The following is a 20,757-nucleotide window of genomic DNA, read 5'->3' as shown; positions in this document are numbered from 1 at the left end:
GAGGGAGAGAGAGAACACTGAAGAGCACGAGGGAGAGCACAGACATTATGGGCTGGGAAACATGGAACAAAACACAAGAAGGGGAAACAAGGCACCAGAATTCTAATACACAGAGGAAGACACACGGGTTAAAGACACTAGGAAAAACCCAATAAACTAAACTGAATAACTTAGGACCCATAGAATAACAAATGAACTTAACATGATACAGAAACACAGGAAAACTGTGAACCCTGGGTCAAATGACCAAGGACGATGACAATAATGGTAATTATTAACGTCTTGTAGTTTGTGTTGCAGTAATAACAGTGTTCTCAAAGTATTTATGAAGGGACTTGGTATTTTTTCACACATATTTTTAGAAAAAGAAAAGAATTTAGTCTCACAATCACTATATGAACCAATATAAAAGCTGGTGCTCAGAGGAAGAGGGCGGGCTTTACTTGGTGTCAGTGACAGAAATGAAAAAAAAGCTCAAATGAGTGAGAAGGACGATGAAGGAAACATCTGTGCTGTGTCTGCTCTGTAAGTAGAATCTCTGTGTTTGTTTGAATTCTTGTACTTTGACTGTCTGCTCTCCTGATAACTGATGATGGAGGAGAAGACATGAAAAACAAATCAGGCTGAATTCAAGTTCAAAACACCACGAGGACCAACTGCAGGTCTGAACTGACTCCTAACTACAGTTTTATCAGTGAGGCCAGGGTGAGCAGGAGAGGAGGAGGGGTCGCTGTCTTATTTATTGAATCATTTCAATGTAAGCAGCTATCTCCTGGAAGTTTTCAGTCTTTTGAATATGTGGCTTTACAGCTGAAGACCCCATCCAAAGTTGTGTTTCTTAATGTTTACAGGCCTCCCAAATACTGCACAGACTTTTTTAATGACCTCAGTGAACTGCTGTCTGTGATCTGTGTTGATTTCGACTGTGTAATTATTGTTGGGGATTTTAACACCCATGTGGACAACCCTCAGGACAAAGGGACTAAAGACCTGAGTAACACTCTGGGCAACTTTGGGCTGACTCAGCATGTAACGGAGGCCACACATAATAGAGGACACACTCTTGACCTACTGATCTCCAAGGGCCTGAGCATTTCAAAGGTTACTGTGTCTGATGTGGGCCTGTCTGATCATTACTTTTCTTTGAAGTAAAATTTCAGCCCACACAAATATATCAACAGCAGTGATCACAAAACGGTGTATAACTGAACACAGTAGTGAGATCTTTAACCAGGTCTTCCCATTAACACCTGACCTGTCCAGAGGTTCAGTCAATGAGCTCGTTAATAGCTTCAATGCTAAAATGTTAAATGTAATGGACACTATTGCTCCCATTAAGGTGAAGGTTATCTCTGGAAGGAAAAAGTCTCCATGGAGAAACTCCACACTGGTGAAAAATGAAAAAAGAGAGTGTAGGAAAGCTGAGCGCAGATGGAGAAAAACAAACCTCCAGGTTCATTATGACATCTATAAAGAGAAACTTCACAATTATAACTTACAACTGAGGAGTGCAAGGAGGTCCTACTTCTCTGACATCATCACCAAAAACAGTCATAATGCTTGGGTCTTATTTTCTACAGTTGACAGGCTAACAAACCCTCCTGTGTCAGTGGCAGCTGAACTTCATTCGACCATGGCCTGCAATGACTTTGCCAAATTCTTCACAGAAAAAATCCAAAAGATTAAACAAGCAATTGATACATCAACAGCAGATCCAGGAAATGTACTGTGTCCACCGAAAAACTGTTTAAACACCATCAAACAGTTTCACCCTATTAACAGCAAAGACCAACAAGTTTTTTCAAAAAGGTCTCAAAGACTTTGGAGTCAGACCTGTTACAGATCGTCAACTTTTCTTTAACATCAGGTGTGTTTCCAGAATCACTAAAAACTGCTGTAATTAAACCTATACTGAAAAAGGACAATCTTGACAAGACACAAATGAATAACTACAGGCCGATCTCAAATCTCCCATTTTTAAGTAAGATTACTGAAAAAGCAGTTTCTCAACAGCTCAATTACTTCTTAAAACAGAATAACTGCTATGATGCCTTCCAGTCAGGTTTTAGACAGAACCACAGCACTGAAACCTCTCTGACCAAAGTGTTTAATGACATATGTCTGAACACAGACAGTGGAAGAATGTCAGTCTTAGTTTTACTGGATCTCAGTGCAGCATTTGATACAGTTGACCACAACATATTACTCAAGCAACTGGAGAACTGGGCAGGTCTTTCAGGAACTGTACTAAACTGGTTCAAAACATACTTAGAAAACAGGAAATACTTTGTATCAGTAGGTAACTTCACATCTGAGCAGACAAGTATCACATGTGGAGTTCCCCAAGGTTCCATCTTGGGACCCCTTCTGTTTAACATTTACATGCTCCCACTGGCACAGATTATAAAGAAGAACAAAATAAACTATCACAGCTATGCAGATGACACACAAATATATATCACAATGTCACCAGGAGACCGAGGCCCTGTACAGGCTCTTGGTAAATGCATTGAGGAAATTAATGACTGGTTGTGCCACAATTTTCTCCAGCTAAACAAAAATAAAACTGAAGTAATAGTCTTTGGTGCAAAAGAGAAACGATTACAGGTCAACAGAGAACTTCAATCTATACACCTAAAAACCACAAACCAGGCGAGAAATTTGGGTGTAGTGATGGATGCAGACCTAAACTTAGAAAAACACATTAAGACAATAACAAAGTCAGCTTACTATCACCTCAAGAATATTTCAAGGATAAAAGATCTGATGTCTCAACAGAACTTGGAAAAACTAGTCCATGCATTCATCTTTAGTAGGCTTGATTACTGTAACAGCATCTTTACAGGTCTACCTAAAAAATCAGTCAGACAACTACAGCTCATTCAGAACTTTGCTGCTCGAGTCCTCACTAAGACCAAAAAAGTGGACCACATCAGTCCAGCTCTGAGGTCTTTACACTGGCTGCCTGTCCGTCAGAGGATAGACTTTAAAGTTCTGATGCTGGTTTATAAAGCTCTGAATGGTTTAGGACCAAAATACATCAGTGACCTCCTGACCCAGTATGAACCTTCCAGATCTCTCAGGTCATCTGGATCCGGTCTGTTATCAGTCCCCAGAGTCAGAACCAGACACGGAGAAGCTGCATTCAGCTTTTATGCTCCTTATATCTGGAACAAACTCCCAGAAAGCCTCAGACCAGCTGCAACACTCAGTTTATTTAAATCCAGGTTGAAGACTCACCTGTTCTCAGCTGCATTTGAATAAAACACCAAATCCACACTTAAGTTTGAATTTCAAAGCTTACATTTTAACTACTGATTTTATCTACTGTTCTGATTTTATCTACTGTTTTTTTTAATCAATTTTAAATCATGCTTTTTATTTGTTTTTGTTATTTAATGTCTCTGTAATGCACTTTGAATCACCTTGTTGTTGAATTGTGCTATATAAATAAACTTGCCTTGCCTTATCTTTGATTTGAATAGATCTTAAAATCTTAAGCTTTTACAGATTATAGAAGCCAAAGATTTCAGCCAATTCTGCTCCTCATATGAGTAAAGATAATAAAACACATTTCAAAGATCTAGATCAAAGGTCATCGTGTTATAGAAGCACATGTTATAATCAACATGTTGTAATAAGAATGTAATAAAACATTTACGTTTTAGTTTAGCCCTTTCACTCTAAGTGGAGGTGCACTCTGAATGCTCTAATTAAAACACGTTGCTGGTATCAAACAGAAAATTAGCAGATATATCAGAGAGATGAGTTTGTGTGTTTGTCAGCTGTTTGTGTGGAGTTGTTCTTTATGTTCACCTCAAATCAACCTGAGTGTCATTTCTCTTTAGTTCTGATCTCACTGCTGAGCTGCACAACAAACCAAGGTCAGTAACCTTCTTCTGTCACAGTTTAAACCTACAGAAACACAGACAGGTGACACACTCACCTGTCTGTGTTTCTGCAGGTTTCAACATTTAGAATGTGACAATAACTTAATGACTGTGTTTGCTTTATTTTAGAGAAAAACACCACCACACCTCCACCTACATACACACCTCCCCCTTCATCCACACCTCCAGGTATATTATTATCATCACTGAAATCATTACCTCAGCCTTCATCCACACCACCACCTTCATCCACACCTCCAGGTATATTATTACCATCACTGACATCATTACTGCCACCTTCATCCACACCTCCACCTTCATCCACACCTCCATGTACATTCTCCCCTCCTGCAATCACTGCATTGTCATTTTTGACATCAGCCACTGCAACTTTTATACTGGTGTTACTGATTCTGCTGGTGAGACGATGTGTTTATAGGAACCCCAAAGGTATGACTCAGACTACTGATTTTGCATTATATTTTCCTAAATAATCCACACATTTGTTATGAATAGATGTTTTGTTTTTACATTAATTTCACATGCAAATAACATGTTTTTATTGCAAATAATTAGAATGAAAAAAAACTTTCCATATAGAAATTTAAAGTGAGTTATAATAATTGCTCTGAAATTTGAATCATTTCATTAGATCAGTACAAATTTGCAGAAGATAACTTCTGTGTCATCACATACAACATCATCAAAACATCACAACGAAGACACAACGAACAACAAAGCAGAGGTAATATTCCTTGTTGTTGTTTACTTGTTTGTCTTTAGGGTCTGAGTCTTGTGGATTTTTTTTTTTGTTAGGAGCAGTGCTATTTTATAAAATAGGAACACTTCAGAAAAGTGTTGGTATTCAAAACTAGAAGAGTCTGGTTCTGAAATCCCTAGACTGTATGAGGGCATCACTCAGGCACAGATACATGCTAATTTTGAGCTAACATAAAAAAATCCTACAATTTCCCTCACCAAAGCTGGAGCACACACTTCTTAGTTGGTCTGTTTTGAAAATAAGCTGCACAGCAACCATATCACTGAATGGCGTTAAAAATGCTCCAATAGCACAAACATGGTCAAGAGGCGAAGCCTAGCACACAGGTAATGGCCACAGGTACAGCCTCCTGCGTTAGAATCCACCTGCCTGTCAAAAAGGCCACATCGTAAATATCCCAAACTTTAGCCTTTTGAAAAGTTTATATAAGATTTTACTGTTGAATGAATATGTGAATATCTTCCCAATGAAAAAAAAGCAGCATCCATACATTTAGACTTGAGTTTCACAATAACTGCCCCACTGATGTAACGTAACTGCTGAGCAGCCAGACTTGGTTCTAAGATGACTTTGGTCATCTTTATTTATTTATTTAATTATGTATCTCCTCATAATTATGACTCCATGCTCTCTGACATTGATCTCCCCATCATGATGAATTGGATTAAGTTGCTGATTGTGCTTGCATATGATTATTGCTGATTACTATAATAGATGAGGATATTATGGAGCATGTTAGGGATGGAGAGTGTGTGGAGGACTCAGGTGTGGACACAGGCGAGGACACGAAACTGAGCTCGAACGAAAAGCGAGCCTTTATTGTGGCTGATGACAAGGAGTGCAAACAAGGCAGAAGCGCAGTGACAAAACTAAACTATAACTAAACTGGGAAAGTGATACTAGGATAAACTATGAATACAAAGACTGGCTGTGACAACATGGAGGGTGGGAACACAGATGACGCGACACAGGCTGCATGAAACACAGAGACTAAATACACATGAGGGATGATTAGGGGAAGTGGCCACATATGGGAGCACAGCTGACACACATGAACCTAACGACAGGACAGGAGAGGTGAAACTAAATACACTGACTTTGAATACAGACTTTCAAAGTAAAACAGGAAACATGGAGATTAGACATGGAGATAAAACATGACATGAACTTAACATAACTGCATAGACATGAAACGTAGACGCAGAAACCAGGGAGACTGAGTACAGGGGGAGATGACATAAACAACTAAGGAACAAGACTAAATTGCAATCTAGAAATTAACTAGGTGAACTAAGTTAAGCACAAATGAATACAAAAGATACATAAAACTCAAACACCGGGTCGCTCGACCCAGGACCATGACACCACCCCCCCTCTAAGGGCTGGCTCCAGACAGCCCCAAACCAAAAAACGGACCACCGAGCCCGGGCGGGCGGCGGGGGACCAGGACGGGAAACAAAAAACAGCCGACAGGAAACACTGGAGCACATGACAATAGTCCAAACATAGTTCAGGGGGTCGGCCTGGAGGTCGAGGGCACAACAGTCCATACCGTCATCTATCAGGGGGCCGGCCCGGAGGGCGGCAACACAACAGCCCACAGTTCGTGAGTTCAGGGGGCCGACCCGGAGGTCAAGGGCACAACAGTTCATACCATCCTCTATCAGGAGGCCGGCCGTGCGGAAGGCAGCGGCGTTGCAGTTCAGGCGGCCGTCCACGACGGCAGTGGTGTCCAGCTGACGGCCCAGAGGCTGGTGAAGGGGCAGTCCTGGACGTGGCTTGGCGGGCCCCGGGCCTGGACGTGGCTTGGTGGGCCCCGACGAGGCAGGGGGCTGGACGGGCTGCTTGGACCCTCCAGCAGACAAGGCAGGACCAGGCGAGAGCGAGGCAGGCAACGACGTGGGAGCCGCAGACGGTGGCGCTGCAGGCAACGAAGGCTGGACGGGCCCCTCGGACCCTCCAGCGGAGGCAGTTGGCTGGACGGGCCCTCGGATCCTCCAGCGGAGGCAGGTGGCTGGACGGGCCCCTCGGACCCTCCAGCTGACGTGGAAGGTTGCTGCAACATGTCAGACCTGAAATAAGTTGGCTCAGTGACACAAGTGATAGTTATCTTGTCCCTGGAGGCATGACTCTTAAGGCCAAGGCTTGATTCGTGAACCCACATAAAACAACCAGGACTGTGTGCAGATGATTCTAACACAATAATTTGGCAGTCACATGGGAAATAAGTACGCTTATTGGAGTCTAAGCCACCCGTTGGCGAGTGGCTTACATAAAACTCAAACACCAGGTCGCTCGACCCAGGACCATGACAAATAATAATAATAATAATAATGCATTTTATTTATAAAGCGCCTTTCAAGACACCCAAGGACACATTAAAATACGATAAAACACATAATGGAAAAATGACACAATAAAGAACAATAAAACAAAAGCACATGATAAAATTAACAAACAGTGGGTTCACAGTGAATATGCAGATTTGAGCAGATGGGTTTTGAGTTGAGATTTAAACTGGGGGAGAGCACCAATGTTTCTTATATCTGGGGGTAGAGAGTTCCACAGCCTGGTAGCAGAGCACCTAAAAGCTCTGATTCCCATGGTGGTGAGGCAAAAGGACGGCACACAAAGCTGGATAGAAGAAGAAGATCTAAGTGAGCGTGATCTAAGTGAAGTTCCTGAAGAACAGGGGTGATGTGCTGGTAGGAGGGGGTTCTGGTTATAATGCGAGCAGCAGAGTTCTGAACCAGTTGAAGCTTATGGAGGGATTTTTGGGGGAGACCATGCAAGAGAGAGTGGCGGTAGTCAATACGGGAGGTAACAAGACTGTGGACAAGAATGGACATAGACTGGGTGGAAGAGAAGGATGTAATCTGTTAATGGTGCATAGATGGAAATAGGCAGAGATTATTGGGTGAGATTATTCATGTGAGATTTATAGGAAAGTGAACTGTCTAGAATGACACCAAGGCTCTTAACCTGAGGAGAAGGGAAAACTGTGGAGTTATCGATAGTGAGTGAGAAATGGTTCGCATTCGAAAGGTTGGATTTGGTGCCAATAAGGAGGATTTCAGTTTTACACTCATTGAGCTTTAGAAAATTAGAGCTAAACCAGGATTTTATTTGGATAGACATTCTGTAAGGGAAGAAGGTGGGAGGGAGGAATCAGGTCTGCAGGAGAAATATAACTGAGTGTTATCAACAAAACAGTGAAAGTGAAGATTAAATTTGTGGAAAATGGTACCTAGAGGCAGGATGTATATTATGAAGAGAAGAGGGCCTAAGACTGAGCCTTGGGGTACACCAGAAGTGACCGGGAATAGACGAGAGCGGAATGATTTCAGCTGAATAAACTGGGAGCGGTCAAGGAGATATGATTGAAACCAGGCTAGGGGTGTGTCAGAGATGCCGAGAGAGGAAAGTCTGCTTAGAAGGACAGAGTGAGAGATGGTGTCGAAGGCTGAGCTCAGATCCAAAAGGATGAGAATGGTGAGAAGACCAGATTCAGCTCCGATTAGAAGATCATTAGTGACTTTAAGTAAAGCAGTTTCTGTACTGTGACATGAATGAAAACCAGATTGAAATCTCTCGTAGATATTATTATTAACCAGCTGTGAATGAAGTAGAGCTGCAACTTCTTTTTGAATTTTTTAGAGATGAAGGGTAGATTAGAAATCGGGCGGAGGTTGTTAAAGTTGTTAGGATCTAAAGAAGGTTTTTTCAGTAAGTGCTACTTTGTGTTGTCCAGCATCCTGTTTCTGATGGAAAGAAAACACATCACCTGCAGGTGTGTCAACACAGGGCTGTTCATTTTAAAAAGAGATAGACAAATTAATAATGACACTCATTGATGATTCCATTGATGAACTCACTCCAGTCTAATTCAATTAACTTTGCAAATTAACTAACTTTATTGCTCCATATGAAGACTAGATGGTTTAGTCCTATTTTCCACTGTAAATATGACTTCATATTCATTTTTTTTTATCCACATTGTTTTTTGTGTAAAGATTTTTGCAGTAGCAGCAATTTATATTTAGTCAGCTCTGCTATCGGCTGTTCTTCCTGCAGTGATGTCTTCTATGTGTGTTCTGTTGTGCAGAGAGTGATTCAGCTGTAGTTTACTCATCGATAGGAACTACATGCACCTGCTATGGGCAAATCCTTGTCAAAGACCAGCAAAACCCAATTTCAGGGAAAGGTAAGTGGCTCTGAACTTTGGTGGTTTGCAAATTTGTGTAACAAATTAAAGATCCTCAGTTTGATCCCAGGAATAGACAGAAGTCCTTAATGTGTATATAGAGTTTTGTTTCGTATTGCAATACATATTTTTTATTAACTAATGCCAGTTTTGCAAACCTTAATTGAGAAACAAATTATTAATTATTAAGTTATTTCTGCAAGCCCAGCAATATCATTATCTACCACTTATCTGGATCTGGGTCACAGAGGGCATAGCCTCAGTAAGCAGAGATTCCAAGACCTCCGTCTCCATAGCCACCTCCACCATTTTTTCTGAGGGAATACCAAGGCCCAGTTACTGACCCAGTTCACAGTCATCATCTCTCCAAGACACATTAAATACAAGAACAGAGATAAAGGATTTAGTGTTGACAAACTGGCAGGTAAATTCCAGGTAATTCAAGAAATCATCCCACTTCCTGAAAAGAATATTAAAATATGCAAAAACTTTTTTTTTCCTCAAACCACTGATCTATTTTTTCGTTAATACTGAAGTTATTTATTTATTTATTTAACTTACCGTATTTTCCGGACTATAAGGCACATTTAAAATCCTTTCATTTTCTCAAAAATCGACAGTGCACCTTATGTATGAATTCTGGTTGTGCTTATTGACCTCAAACTTATTTTATGCAGTACACGGCGCTCAAAAATCTGTCAAAAAATGTTTTAGTATGATTTTGGTAAGCTACGAAGCCGCACCGCTTGATGGATTGAGTGAGCATTACGGCTACTGTAGTCAGGAGCCTCACGGTGTAATCTGGGTGCAAAACTCAAAAGTCTTGTGCCCAAAGTCAAACTAACACTGCGACATCAGTGAGAGTAAAAAACTGTCTAAATTCTTTTCATCTTTAATAAAATCACCGTTGCCGCCTCACCAGGTGTAACAATTAATTTTAACATCCAGGCATCCATGAAAGCAAAATTTATGAAATTTAACGGAGTTAGAAGTTAGCAGGAAGTTAGCTCGCTACTTTCCACCTAAACATGATATACATGCAGAGATTTCTGAAAGAATTAAAACGTACAGCTCTGCTATCACTTCCAACATTACTGCAGACAGAAAACTAAACAGCAGTGAGGTTTGTAGGGTTACTGAAGTTGGACTAGCTGATATATAATGATGTGCTATGTGGTGGCTAGCGACACAGCTATGTTAGCATAATATAAACACATATACTGCAACAACATGGGAATAGAGCAGCTGCGAGAGAATTCAACATCAATAAATCAAAGGTATGGTAACTGCTGCCTGCCACCACAGATGGACAGAGAGTTAATTTAGCTCTCTTAAACACAAGATCGGTATCAAATAAAACTCATGTTCTTCGAGACTTTTTCGATACGTATAAATTGGATATCATGCTCCTAACCGAGACATGGCTGCGCGTTGGGGAAGTGGCACCCTTGTTGGATCTGTGCCCCACTGATGCCAGCTTTTTCAGCTCCCCCAGGTTGTCTGGGAGGGGAGGCGGGGTAGCCTCTATCATCAAAAGCAGTTTTAAATGCAAACAGATACAAAGTCCTGGTGTTTTTACCTCATTTGAGTCCCAACTCCTGATCTTAAACTGTCCTGTGGTTCTAATTATAGTCATCTATCGTCCACCTAAATATAATGATTTGTTTATCTCGGAATTCTCAGACTTCTTGACATGTTTTGTTGTTCACTATGAAAGGATTCTTATAGTGGGGGACTTTAATATCCATTTGTGCCGTGAGGATAAACCCCTGGTCAAAGATTTCTTAAATATAATTGACTCCTTGAATTTTACACAACTGATGTCTGGGCCAACACGTATGGGCCACACCCTAGATCTTGTCTTAGGTTATGGACTGAATATATTGATGACTGAAAACTGTGTTTTACCCATTTTAGACCACTCAGCAATTTTATTTGATATTCTAATCCCTAAATCTCCAGCTTTTGAGAGGGGAAAATTGCCCCTCAGATCATCTCGTTTTATTAGCCCTGAGGCACTGCTTGGAGTTAAACTACATCTACCTGATGTGTTGGACCCCATTTTTACCCAGGGGTTATGTGTGGACTCTTTGACTGTGAATTTAAATAATACACTTCTTGAGCTATTGGACTCTGTTGCTCCCGTGAAGAAGCTAAAATGTCAAAAAAAGAACCCTATGCCTTGGCTAAACGAGGAGCTCTTGAATCTAAGGAGAAACTGTAGAAAGGCAGAGCGTCACTGGAGATCTTCCAGATTAGAAGTATTTCTTCGGGCTTGGAAGGACTCCCTGACTTCTTTCCAATCAGCAATGTCGACAGCGAAAGCAAATTACTTCTCAAATCTTATCATGAGTCATAAACATAATTCAAAACTATTATTTAACACGGTATCACAACTTACAGAGAGCAAGTCAACTCTCTGCTGTTCTAACTTGATGGCTCATGATTTTCTTGTGTTTTTCAGTGATAGGGCGGACACACTTAGGAATCAGATTACTCCTTCCTCAGGTAGTTTGTCAGACTACTCAGATGTCTTGCCTGTTGCTGCTGATAAACTGTTCTCTGACTTTAAGGTCATTTCTCTGTCTGAATTAACCAAGGTTGTAAAAGCAGCTCGATGTACAACCTGTTCATTGGATCCTTTACCAGCCTGGGCTATAAAAGAACTGTGGTCAACATCAGGATCCTACATTCTGTCTCTTCTAAATATTTCATTGATGACTGGAGTCTTCCCTGAATGTTATAAATCAGCTGTGGTAGTACCAATCTTGAAAAAGCCTTGACTAGATGTTGACATGGTTGCAAACTATAGACCCATCTCACATCTGTCTTTTTTATGTAAAGTCTTTGAAAAAGTGGTTTTTAAGCAGCTCACTGAACATTTGTCAACAAACAATTTGTTTGAACCATTTCAGTCTGCTTTTAGACCAAATCACTCCACAGAAACAGCTTTACTAAAAGTGGTGAACGACCTGCTGGTACATGCAGACAATGATCGCACTTCAGTTTTATTACTGCTGGACCTAAGTGCCGCATTTGACACTGTTGATCACGGCATTTTATTGGATAGGGTTGAACATTTTATTGGAATTACAGGGAATGTTTTATCATGGCTGAGATCTTACCTGTCAGGGAGGTCTCAGACTGTTAATTTTAATAACGTTCTCTCTGAGACCTGTGTGGTGAGGCATGGGGTCCCTCAGGGCTCTGTGCTTGGACCACTGCTGTTCTCTATGTATCTGTCGCCTCTTGGTGCTCTTTTACGTTCTTTTAAAGTAACCTTTCACTGTTATGCTGAAGACCTGCAGCTCTATGTTCCTCTAAAAATTGGAAATTGTACTGAAATCTCTAATTTGGAATCTTGTCTATCAGCAATTAAGGGCTGGTTATCTGATAATTTCCTGTGCTTAAATACTGATAAAACAGAGTTGATGGTCATTGGACCGTCTAAATTTCAGCACTCGTCCCAAAATTTTACCCTGAGAATTGATGATAGGGTCATAACTTGTAGAGACAAAGTAAAAAATTTGGGCGTGTGGTTTGACATGGTGCTCTCTTTTGAGTCTTATATAAAAGAAATAACAAAAACTGCCTTTTATCACTTGAGGAACATAGCTAGAATTAGACAAGTTTTGTCAAATGATACAGCAGAGATTCTTGTTCATGCATTTGTGTCCTCACGCATTGATTACTGTAATGCTCTTTTCTCAGGGCTACCAAAGAAAAGTTTTAAAGGTCTACAGATGGTGCAAAACGCAGCTGCTCGTATTTTAACAAGAACTGGAAAATTCGAACATATTAGCCCTGTTTTATACTCTCTTCATTGGCTACCTTGTCCGGTTCGAGCTGATTTTAAAGTCCTGTTGCTCACTTACAAGGCTTTAAATGGACTAGCACCTTCGTATCTCTCTGACCTTTTACACCGGTATCTTCCATCTCGTGCTCTCCGATCCCAGGACTCTGGTCTTTTAAAAGTTCCTAAAGCCAGGAAAAAGAAAATTGGAGAGCGTGCTTTTTCTTTTCGTGCCCCGTTTTTATGGAATAACCTCCCTCAAGATGTTAGGCAGGCATGCTCTGTTGAGGTTTTTAAAGCTAAGCTGAAGACACACTTGTTTACCTTATCTTACATGTCTTAACTCTATGGCTTTTAGGTTTTAAATGTTTTCTTCTTTTTATTTTGTTCTTAATCTCTCCTTTTTATTTCTGTTCTTAACTTGTACTGTGTCTCTTATCTGTATTGCCATCAGTTGTACAGCACTTTGCTTGAAGGTGCTTTATAAATAAAGTTATTATTATTATTATTATGGAAGTGGAGGAAGCAAGAAGAATGAGTTGAGTAAAGTTTCTTATGTGACTCTTTTATTTGCTTAATGCGCATTATAATCGGGTGTGCCTTATGGTCCAAAAAACACAGTATTGATTGCTCAGTTTTCTTTTCTTTTCTTTTTCTTTTTCTTTTTTTTTTTTTTTGTCGTATTTATGTATTTTTTGCGGGAGACTGTCTTTGAACCAAAGCTGATTGCAGCATATGTTCATAATGATGGACGATCATGGTCACACACATGCAAGCTATAAACAGGATTAATTTGTTGTTAATATGAGGCACAGGATGGACATATGAACAGACTAAAACTCTTTAACTTTCTGTTTTCAGGCTGTCAAACTGTCCCTTTAGTACAATGAATCACTTTGACTTCTGTGTGTTAAACCACAGCAGCAGCTTCCTGCTGTTGAGTCTAGTTAACCGTAGCCTGAAACTGAAAAGACTTCCCGCCATACTGTGTTGCTTCTTGGCTAAGAATAGTGTTGTGTGAAAACGCTGGCTTTGGCCTTTATGGTGAAGTGTACCAGTCTGGATTAAAACAAGATGGAAGCTTTGTGTTTTTCCACCTTCATTTATTCCCACAGAAACACCCCCCAGCTGTTTGTCAGTGGTTTATCAGCAGAGGTGTTAAGAAGAGTGAAAAACTGTGAAAACCTGCTGCTGTTTATCAGTTATTTGTATTTATTTTATCCACCGTTATTCCAGCTAACATCATCCACAACATCTAATATCTTAGAAGTAAAATTTATTACAATAAGCCCCCCGCCCCCAAAAAAAGATCAAAAAGATTGGAGGTTGGACGATTGATAAAACAAAATTTAACTAACACAACAAAAAATAAAAAAAAAGACAAAAGAGGAAACAACAAAAAAAAGGAGTTATAACTGAACCCCTGAAAAAAACACAATAAATAAATTAAAAGAAAAACTGTTTTCCCACCGTTCTAGTGAAATCAGATATTTCCAGTATAGGTACAGTAATTTATGTTTTCTTTTACAGAGTATAATGCAATAATCTTCATCACATTATGCTCGTAGCAACAGCGTTCTGTCTTATTGATGAAGGCCTGATTTTGCATCATGGTTATCAAAGTGAATCATCCATAACAATATAAACATTTTCAGGACTAACATGGTGGTCCAAAAACTTGCCCGACCAGAGTCTGAATCCCAAAATGTGCTCGTAGATTTGTTTCTGGATCTGTACAGACCACTCAAACTCGTGTATGCTGTTCTAGTTTTCTTTGTAAATCTGTTTCCCCTCCAAGCAGGTCAAGTATACCACTGTGGGTTTTTTTATGGACTCAGTTATGAACATTTTAAAGCAGGATTAATCCAGGATACAACATATTCTGTAGGCCTTGTGATCATATTGATGACATTTTCAATTGAAAGCCTAACTTGATTCTCAGGTAGGGTTAAATTCCCATTCTTTGACTTGAACATGAGAGAAGCCTCTTCATCACTGAATTCCCCTTCATCCGTCATTTCCTGGTCTGGATTGTCTTCAGTTCCTTCTCTAATTCATCCTCACTATGAGTTTCCTGCCCTCTCTCCTCCTCACTAGTGTAGTGATCAGATATGCAGTAAAGAGCCTAACTTAGAGTACATGAACCTGCTATGGTGTGGCCACACAGTGATCTGTGAGCAAACGCACTATATACACTAAACCTACAAAAATGTCCACTGTTATTGAAACAATGTTGCAACTGCCTGTGTCACGGGCACAGGTGCAGATTGGAGGTCTTGATTGAACTACAAAGTTTGTAATCGTGTTTCCTGTTTTTTGAACTGTTTGTGTTTTTGTTCAGACTTTAAACCAGAGCCAGATATCATCGACTCTTCACTGAAGTAGTCCACCAGTCCAACCACTGACGTCCAGCTGCTGTTTTCTAACTGGTCCCCTCAGCACCTCAGACCAGAGGACATCCACACTTTCAAAAGACTTTCTGTGTATTTTCTGTGTTTCTTTAACTTAATTAGACTCGCATGCTTCAAAAATCATATAAACTGGATTAATATAACTAAATTCAGCAATGATAATAAAAGTATGCTAATATGTTTTATGCTTATAATAAGGTCGCCTTGCTCTAACCATTGTAGTGATTTAGTTTATTTGCATCATTAATAAATACACATTTGGTCTGACTTCGTTTTCTTATATGGTACTGTGTGTTTAACCAAAGTATCAGATGGAAAAAAACATGTAGTGGTTTGGTTTTGTTGAATTGATACACCAATCTTTTTTTCAGTGCAGAAAACAAATAATTAGTATTAAATCCCAAAGCCAACAGTCCTGACTTCAAATCCACCATATTTCCAGGGTCCCTCTGTGTGTAGTTGGCATGTTTGAACATGCCTGTGTGGGTTCTGTCCGGGTACTCCGGCTTCCTCCCACAGTCCAAAGACATGCAGTTAGTGCGATTACCATAACTGATGATTCTATATTGCCCATAGATGTGAATGTGAGTGTGAACGGTAGTCTTTATCTCTTTGTTGGCAGAGAGGAAACCTGCTCAAAATATTTTGCCCTGTTCTTTGGTTCACTAGATTAAAAAAAATAATTTAATTAATGATAATAATAATAATAATAATAATAATAATAATACTAATAATACTAATAATAAAGATTTTATTAACTGTGTGGTGATCAAATGCCTTTAAGAATAAATTACTTCTTACTCTGGACTGTTAGATATGTTCCTTGTGCTCTGGAATAAACTGTGGAGGCATCATTGACGACCTGCTTGTATCCGTATGGTAGTTAAACTCAAACACCTCCCTCTAGTGGCCATATCTGACACGTTTTTCCTGTCGGTCATCAGCCTGTCTTTGAAACTAACTGGATAAATGCTGTTATCCAGTTTGACAACTTGGTGGCAGTGGTTAAAACTACACAATAACCATATTGGAGCATTGATGTAAAACATTATTGTGAACGTTTTTAAAGTGGTATTTCTTCTCTTCTAATGAAGAGAACTGTCTGAAGCTCTCCACAGTTAGGTTATAGTTACATCATTAATCTCTGAACTGATCTGCTGAGATTGAAACTAGACAATTTTTACTAATAACTTCAAAAGTAACCACTTAAGATTCTTCCGAACATCTGGATTATCATGGTCCTTTCACACCACACAGAACACTTTTAACCTGTTACCACAGATGAATAGATTTAACCCAGGAACTTCCTGCTGTGAGGCCACAGGGCTAACCACTGCACCACTTTAAAATAAATAAATAAATACATATTTTTTTTATCATTTTTAAAGAGATTAGCTGTGTTTTACAGAAAACAATATGTAGAGATTGAGGCAACATTTGGGATGTATTCTGCTTAACCAAGGCACATTTCAGAAGCTCCTCAATGTCACTAAACTTGTTCAGTACCATCAGACTGACCCTCCTGGGTGATCAACTGACAGGGATGTAGCCCTCATGTGTCCTGAATTGATCACCTGACAGGAAGACCACAATATGTGTGTCTTCAAAACTGTGTGTCTGACAAGGTGTTCAGCAACACAGGGGCACCACAAGGGACCATCATACCACAGATTTTAATCACTGCAGAGACCCGCCAACCTCTGAGGTTTAGGATGTTCAACATCTGTCGGGCAATGCTCTTGATTTTCTGCGTGTCTGTTGTAGCCAGTGCCATCCTCTATGCTGTTGCATACATAAATCCTGTAATGTTGTGGTGATGGAACTGAATTCTCTTACGGTGGTGTCAGAGGGTGAAGGCTGATGAGCCACATCGTGAAAATATGAGAAAGAGTTGCCTTATTGGAAACATAGATGGTATATGACCTCACACTCATTTGTCATCTTTAAGTTGATAATTTTCCCACCCTGATCATCAGAATGAGAGTGTTTGAGGGTTTCAGAGATCCTTCAGAACAACAGTAACTGTTTAAAAGGATGTTTTTGAGCTTTTTAGGTAATCTGGCATGTTGACTGAAGTCTGTGAGCTTCAGTGGAGAGGTTAGTGTAAAGCATTAGATCTACTGTTGGCTGGTATAATCTGTGAAAACACATCATATTAAATTAATCTGGTTTCATTTTGTATTTCTCTGATTATCATCTAACATGTTTAGACTATGTTATTCCCTGTGCGGTTGGTCAGTGTCTCTTTGAACTACAGTTTTCAATTTTCAATGTGTTCATTACATTTTTTGATAAAAAGAGAGCAGAAGATGCTTTACGTCAATTAATGAATTCAATGTCCTGAACATTAGAGTATTGGATCATTGAGTGTGTTTGTTTTATCTTTAGGTTCAGGTTCTGTGTAAGACTCTGTGACGTTTGAACCACACAGACTGGTCCTCATGTAGAGATCAGCTGTTACAGTATAATCACTAACAATGAGTGAACAAACTGACAACAAAAACACAGTAGTTCATTACAGACAATCAACTGTCATGGTCCCGGGTCATTTGACCCAGCGTTTTGAGTTTTCTTGTGTTTACAATTTATCTTTAAGCCCACTTTGTTAGTCTTGAGTTTATTCTGCAGTGCCTAGGTTGTTCTGTTTAGCTCTCTGTGTGTTTGTGTGTATATGTGTTGTGTGAGTTCTTGCGTCTTGCTTCTCTCCTCGTGTTTCATCCTGTTCCCCACTGACTGTCATGTTTATCTTGTCTTCTTGTCTCCCCTCTCTCGCTCTCCCTCATGTTCCCTCACTCCTTCTCGTCTGTCTTCCTCCACTCCTGTGTCATGTTTTGTGTTCCTGTTTTATTGTGAAAGTCTCGTTTTTCCGTGTTCGGTGTGTTTAGTTTTGCTTCTTCTTTGGTGTCATGTTAATTTGTGTCAGCTGTGTTCCCTGTGTGTTATCACTTCCCTTGTTATCCTTCTGTGTATTTATGTCAGCGTTTCCCTTGGTCCTGTGTCAAGATCTTCTTCATTCATGGCTGTGTTTTTACTTGTGTTTTTCTCTGCATGTTTAGTTTCCAGAATCACCTGCATGCCAGCAAAAAAGCTATGTTTTTTTAGTTTAACTCAGGGGTGTCAAACTCCAGTTCTCAAGGGCCGGGGTCCTGAAACTTTTATGTGCCTCCCTGCTGAAACACACCTCAATAAAATTAGTAGGTTATTAGCAATACTCTATAGAACTTGACTGCATGCTAAGGTGGCAACCTCTAACCTTAGTCAAGTAAATTGAAGTGTTTGGGAAAAATGTGCTTGTAAGAGTACGGAAAATCTCATTTTTCAAAAATACCTGTGTATGTGTGGACGTAGCTTAAAAGTTTCAGGACACTGGCCCTCAAAAACCTTAAGTCCTGCCGGTGAACCTGCTTTTGGGTCCTTTCCTGTCTGCTGTGCAGCCAGTTTATGACAATTCGTAATCTCACTGATAGCATTAAGGACCCATTGATTGGGCAACAACTGCATGACATCAGACACAGTTTCAAACTATTGTTTCAGAACTCTTCATTCTGTTTAATACCTCAGTTCAATAAGGAGAGCTCACTTGAACATTATTTATTGTAATAGAGAGATTAATGGATTTGGGCATTAGAATCTAATGTCGATGACCCATCAAGTCAGAACAGAATCCCAGCGATGACAGGATTTGATCAAATGTTTGACTGAATTCATGAATAGATAATAAAATCATCTGCCTCTATCCGCCTCATCTTTATCTCTGCCATCTCATCATCATCATAATCAGATACTACACATTGTTTCTAAACATAACTCACATAATCAATCCTCTCTCTCATGTTCATGTTTACTGTGGTGAAATCGCACACAACTTAGAAATGACCTGTTTGAGAATAACTCATAACTCAGTTATAAACTGTTGAAGATACCTTTTTTTCTCAAAACATGCTCCTGCAAATGTTTCACAATAAAAGACCAGTTAAGAGATGTAGAATTGTCAGCAACAGAAACTCTAAAGGTCTTTTCATTTGAAATAAGACACATGAAGTGCTGTGTTTTGCATACACAAGGCATTAACACGACTGCCATTATTATGTGACATTAAGTAATGAGAAAACAACAAAAATAATTTCATATTATTATTAATCGGTACTGGATCACATTAAATTGATCTTTTTAGTTTCTTAAAACAAACAAACAAATACATCCATGAAATGACTGAATTCACTGCAATGCTGCAACTTTTAAGCTAGCATTAAAACTCAGTGGCTGCACATTAACAGCAAAGAACAGTCTGCAAAAATAAAAAGCACTTTTTACTTCTGACTGTTATTATTAAATATGTTCACTGTACTGCACAGCTGATCAGGATGCCCATGCATGATAAAACTCAGTATCACCATCATAATTCTGTACACATATTTAAGTAAACAGATTAAAATACAGACATTTTATTAGGAACTGCAAATGCTCAGTTTGTTTATTCTCCAGAACAAACTATGGAAGCTTCACTGATGATCTGCTTGTATTCATGTTAGTGTTTAAAGTCCAACATCTCCCTCTAGTGGTCATATATAAACCATGTGTGAGGATGGTGTTAATGTAAAATGTGAATCATAGTGTTCCAGTCAGTCATCAGTGTGTCTCTGCACAGCTGTAATTAAAATGTGTTCAGAGGGCCTCAGTGTCTGAATGGTTCCAGTTCAGCTCCATAACAGCAGCGTCCCTGGTTTGATTCCTGTGTTTCAGCTCATATCTGCCTCTCTCACTGAGGGGGACGTCCACTACATGGACATGAATTTGTTCATCAACCAAACTACAGATCACTGAGAGCAGAGAACATTTTACATGTGTGTTTTCTTCTCATCTATGCAAACAGAGGGGTGTGTGGCAGTATCATAGATATCAGACATATTCTGATGAAGTTTCTTTTACTTGAAAAACATGAATCACCCACCAGTCTTTGTACTTATAGATAAACCACGTCCTCAGAGGAAGAGGGCGGGCTTTACTTGGTGTCAGTGAGAGAAATGAAAAAAAGCTCAAATGAGTGAGAAGGAATGTTACGTCCCCACATGAAAGCTAGGCGAAGAGGGTGGGGGACTAACATTTGGATCCGGGTTGAAATGAAAAGGACACCAGGCAGAGGTGTTTAACACAAAATAACTCTTTATTATAATCAATTAACTCAATAATCATATAAATAGTAAGAACAGAAAGAGACAGCACCGCTGCTTTAATGATAAATCAGACAGGTCAACCCAAAGAGATGGTGACCTCAACAAAGAAAACAAGTACAAGGCTTCAACAGGAAAAGACAGCAACGCTGCTATTAACAATAACCAGGCAGGCCAAACAAAATAATGGAGGCCGCCGTCACTTAAGGAAAACCACTGCTCAGTAAACAGTAGTGATGGGTCCTGCAACACTGACGCACCGACGCTTGTATCAAGCTCACCTAGCGAAGCCTGTATCGGTGCGTGCGTCGCTTTAAGAAAAAGTCACGTGATCGATACAGCTGCTGTATCGCTCATTGCCAACGCGCCAAACTGTGTTTAAAAGGTACCGCATCCGCATCTGTCAACGGAATGAGTCGCCACAAAAACAAACAAACAAACACGAAATTACTCTCGCAAAGATTAAAAAAAAAAAATACACATCTCTCCATAACAAAATGGAGCCCG

The sequence above is a fragment of the Oreochromis niloticus genome, linkage group LG3, assembly GCF_001858045.2.
Source record: "Oreochromis niloticus isolate F11D_XX linkage group LG3, O_niloticus_UMD_NMBU, whole genome shotgun sequence".
NCBI classification, from domain to species: Eukaryota; Metazoa; Chordata; class Actinopteri; order Cichliformes; family Cichlidae; genus Oreochromis; species Oreochromis niloticus.
This window is presented reverse-complemented; position numbering follows the sequence as displayed.